Source organism: Fulmarus glacialis, unplaced genomic scaffold (assembly GCF_000690835.1).
Source record: "Fulmarus glacialis isolate BGI_N327 unplaced genomic scaffold, ASM69083v1 scaffold13410, whole genome shotgun sequence".
Classification (NCBI taxonomy): domain Eukaryota; kingdom Metazoa; phylum Chordata; class Aves; order Procellariiformes; family Procellariidae; genus Fulmarus; species Fulmarus glacialis.
The window spans coordinates 7,079-12,402 of NW_009187191.1; positions in this window are offsets into that span (position 1 = coordinate 7,079).

Genomic DNA, 5,324 nt, shown 5'->3' on the forward strand with positions numbered 1-5,324 from the left:
TGCACAAGATGGAAAATTCAGGGACTTCCTTTAGCCAACTCTGCCAGGAAATTAAGCTTCCCAGGTAAAACAGCAGCGCTTGTCAACAGCAGAATCCCTTAAAGACCCAGAACAATAACAGGCGCTTCTAATAGATAAAAATTGCTTTGTATATCAGATAGACACTATATTTATCTAGATTTCTCGGGGATTAGAGTTGATCATGACAGTTTTCATTAAAACGAGATTGCTAAAAACAAATTGCTATTTCAGAAGACAGGTTTTGCTTTGTCTGTTCCTATTCTGCAGCCATATTATGTAGCTTTAGAGGCTTTAAATTGCCTTTTCTTGGTTTTGCTTTCATTTGTGTTTTATACCCATTCCTTGAAATAGATGAGGCAATGTGCTGGTCTTAACAGTCAGATGCTCAGTGTTGCATTCAGGGAGGAGTTGGGTAAGAAGAGCCTAGTTTAACCTTCTGTTGTAAGTAAACACGGGGTCCAGACTAACTAAGAGCTGTAAGGAAAGACCTGTGCTAGAGCAGCATTCACAACGGTGCACAACATTGGCAGCAGATACCAGCTTCAAAAAAAAATCAGTCCACTGAAAACCTTTAATTTTAAAGGCTTAGGAGTCCGTTGTCCCTCCAAATTGATGCACCCCAGAAATATGCAATGCCAAAGAAATTATACCCTTTCCTTTCCGCGCCAGGGTGTTTCCATCTCCTTACCCTTGTCCGGTCGCTCAGGCCAGTGCTGGCATCCTTCAGAGCCTGAACCAGCTCTCCTTGAGGCAACATTTCCCCACTGGCAGGTACAGGGAGCTGGTTTTGGAAAGAAAGTTCACTTCGCTTTTGACCATCCTTAGTGCTACCTCATCAGCGTTGACTCTCCTGAACGCGTATCTCATACTCCCCAGCTTTCTTAACTGCCTTGTGCAAGCCACGAGAGAAGCTACTAATTGCTCCTTTTCCCCTTCTCCTCTCCTTCCCGACCTTCTCCCCGAGTGCCGGGCAGGGCAGGAGGCACCCAGCCCCTTCCTAAAGATCAGGAAGGGCCCTCCGGGGTGGAGCGTTCCTCTAGCTCCGGCATGACCACGGATGGAGGACTGAGGCGTCTCTCAAAGGTCAGCTTGCCCACATGATAGTTTCTTCCCGCCATCTGCCTCCTCTTTGCCCACGGTTGTGACCGGTCTCTCAAAGCCGGCCCGCGGGGTGTCTCGGGACACAGGCTCCACCATGCACCGCCGTAGACGGGACCTCGCTCAACCAGGATATGCTTTAGGCCCTTAAATATCCAATACCTCTCGATTCATTTTATTTTTGGTGACTTTTAAAAGGGAGTTGAAAGGCACTCACTTGCCACAGAATAACTCATTTATTTTCTAAAAGTGAATGAGCAGTTTAGTCACACTGGACCTCGCCAGGCCAAGGGGTTTGGGACAGCATCCCTCACTACAGGCAGGAGGTGACTTTCTTTGAGCGGTCAACGGTGCATGGTGGCCTCTGGAGGAGAAACTCAGTGTATAGAAATGTCACGGTACAGATACCCTATAGTAGCTTTTCAGTGTTGAACTTACACTTTTTTTAAAAGAACTATAATAGAAGATGTTACATTGCTCAGATGGTGTAAGTCTTGCTGGTCTGTGTTTAATGTGGTGACACTTGCCAGAACTACTTGGTAAAACATGTCAGAATGTGTAAGTCAACATTATACTGTAAATTTGTCCACGGCGATATGTATCATGCTGTATTTTTGTAAACATCGTGATGTTTTCCTTTCAAATGTTTAATCATATGAGGTTAAAAACACAAACGCTTCATTTTTAACAGTCACAGAACAGAATTACTGGGCTGGACAGACCTCTCTCACTTAATAACGTAAAGATTTGCTGAAATAACTAGTAAGCCTAGCTTTATTTTTAGTGTAAAAAGTGTAGCCAGGGTCCTGGAACCACTCACAATCCTCTGCTCTCATATTGTGCAAAATAACCAAATGTATAGTTTCACCCTGGAAGCCACTTTGGCACTAGAAGTGGCTTCGCAGGTTTGGACCTTTCTTTACGAACAAAATTTTGGCCTCATTTGCTTGTGTGCACTGGCCAGTGATGTGAATAGTAGTCACAGACAGGCGTTAGCAGACACCAGCTCATCTTTTTTTGTTCATGTTTGGTTTTAAAATAACGGAGTACAACAACTTTTCTCAGTTGTCTGTCTTTGTTTTTAAATGCCATCATGGCCACTTGACTCTTGACCCACCAATTTCATTTTAAAAACCAAATTTTTCACAACAGCTTATTCTGATGAATTTGTTCATGAGGCATTATAAATTCATACACATTAAAGTGTCTAAATATCCGCAAGATGTTAGGTATAATAGTACGGGACCTGAAATAATAGATAGCACACAAGCCCTTGCAGAGCGAGAGATCCGTATTTAAGCAGTGTGCTTTGTAAGTCAGCACGTCCCCTCCCAGCTCTGGCTGTAGACAGCAGGCTTGCGACAGAAGGAAGCCGCTATCTATCATGTCACTCCAGAAAGTCCCAGGAGGATAGAGATTCTTGTCTTATCCTTCCATACTCTTTAATCTTACTGTCATTTATGTATCTGCCTTCTCTCAAACTTTGTGTAGCAGTACCGCACGCCCATCTGTGCCAACATGCCTTCGCTATATTTTCTATGACAAATATTTGTGGAGAAACTGTGATTAAAAAACCATTAATCCTGATATTTTTATTGTTATGGTGTAGTTAATTCTATGAATACTTTCTAATGATGATTGTACTGTGTAGAGTAAGTACAGGTTAGGGATAGACCTTTACCAGATATTGTACAAAAAAAAAGTGCATAGTGTAATATAGACTAGTAAGGTTTTTGTGACTATTTCTATAGGATGTGCAAATTGTTTTCTATGTGGCAACACACATTTCTTTTAAAGAATATAAAATCTTAGAGAGTTTTTTAAACAGTCAATATTTTTTAATTATAAAGACATTTGTTACCTACAGGTTACTATTTCAGGTGTTAATTCTAATTTGAATATTGGTTTTATTACTACATACCTCCAGTTCCATTTGTTCTGTTGCATAAAAATGCACAATAAAAGTTAGTCTCTGGTTAACCTGTCTCTCTCTTTCTCTATAGGTGGTGTGGTGTCGGTGTGACAGCTGTCACAACTGGTTCTCACTATAAATATATATTAAAAGTTTCAGACTTAGATTTATATCAAAGGCTAGAGGGTTGTCTTTTGCATTAAGTGCTTGTTTGGTATGAAGCACCAGCAGGCACAGTGAAAGATTATGAAGAATTCAAGTATGATTATAATATAAATCATTTTCACCTCAAAATATAACCACATATATTTATGCGCTGGTTAGATAGAAAGACAGCTCAGAGAAAGTACCCATCTGCAATCTTAAGACCTGGATTTTCAAGCAGTGAAGTTTAAATCCCATTTTAATTCAAAATTCAGTGATGGCTGAATGTCTCCTGTTCTCTTAAACGCTTTAGAAAATCCCAACTCCAAATAATTTGTAGAGGAATTACAGTGACAAACATTCACCACGGCAAACCCCTTCTGCTGGGCTGTGAAGCAAGACGGGCCTGACCGCAGGCTGGTGTCGTCCATTAGAAACGGTCACCAAATATTTCCATTACAAAACAAGGCCTTTGGGTGCCTGTAATGCTGCAAAACTAAGAGGTTGGGCCGGTATTTTCTAGATCAGGGGCTTCAGCCTACTGTATTTTTTGTGAAAACCTCATTAGTGAAAACCCTTATTAGCGAAACCCTCACCAAAATAATTTCCGGTGATTCTGAGAAACACAGGTAAAAAAACTGCGTTAATCTTTCTGAAAAATATTATAATTAACTTCTCTGTGGAAAGCTCTGACTTCCCAGACTTTTGGGCAACGACCTGAAGCGTCAGAGGTAGGCCCAGAGGCAGGAGTGAAGGGGGACGAGCCGCCGGGAAAGCACAGCCAGGAAACGGGCAGGGAAGGAAAGCACGTAGGCAAGGAACCAGAAGCAGCAATTGGGTTTTTGAAGCTTGGAAAGATCCCCGGAGAGATTAAGTCTAACAGCGGAGTCCATAAGAAGCTCATAAGCCTGAGAGGTAGCGACTGGGGCTGGACAGGCAGAGAGAAGGGGTAAGGAAGAGGTCCCTGGGATGGGGGAGGACCAGGCCTGGGAAATAACTGAAGGGGAACAGGCAGCACAGCTCAGGGGGTGTAATTCAGTAATGTCGCATTTGGTCCCTCTTCCACTGAATACGTGTTAAACGTACTGGCAAGGCAATGCTCTGCCACAGTGCTCCTGCTCTGCCACAGTGCTGGTCCGTTCAGAAGCAGGGCCCACCGCTGCTGGCAGTTACGCCTTTGCTCAAGTACTAAGATGTCCCTGAAGAGGACTTTTAAGGTGAAATTCAGCCATTGAATCTCATGCATATGAAGGAATTTAGTTTTTACCTCATTTACTTAGAGCAAGCTCATGTGCAAGCTCACATTATAGAAGCCTTTGTAATCTTATTTCAATAAGACTACTCAAGTTGCAAAATCTAGCCCCAACAGTTCAGCTGCGCAGGAATTGCTGTTTTCTCTGCCACCTTCCCTCTGCTGAGGCACTCTGTGACCGAAGCCGGTAGAAGGAGGAGTGTCAGAATAGGAAGTGCTTCCATCACGGTGAGGAGACCGAAACGTCAGAGTCCCAGGGAACACAGCATGAGGTGGCATGTTTCAACCTTCAGCCCGCTGTTCCCAGAACTGGGACAGTTCTACCTCTTCTTTCATAGGGGTTTTGTGAAGATTAGTGCTACTGAAAAACCAGAGCTATAGTGCTAAGCACAAAAGAAAAGCCCTTGAAGATGGTAACAAGCCTGCCTGCAGAGTAGTTTGAGTGCATGTAGTACATAAAACAGGCCACAGATCAAGTGATGAGGTTGAAACAAAATGCCAAATCACTGCTGAAGGATTAGCATCCTCCTGCAGGAGAGTGGCGTGCTGGGCAACAGCAGCATTGTAGAGTAGACATAAGGTCTCCCAGGCAGAAGGAGACTGAGTTACATTTGCACAGCAGCATTAATTTTGCTCTCTCCTAACATCTGAGTCCTTAAGATACTGCCTTCGCAATGTTCTCTTCTCACACCTTTGCGATCAACTAGCTCACACAACACGGACAGTGATACAAGATGAGTACTGACTTGCAAAGTTTAGCTTTGATTTGTAAACGTGCACCTAGATGATATCTCAAAATGAACAGGGAAGAAAGAACTCATCTTTCCTTCCATGGCACACACTTATGCTCATCTGCACCATGGGTGACTACAAATGGTCCCCAGGTGCTTCAGCAGG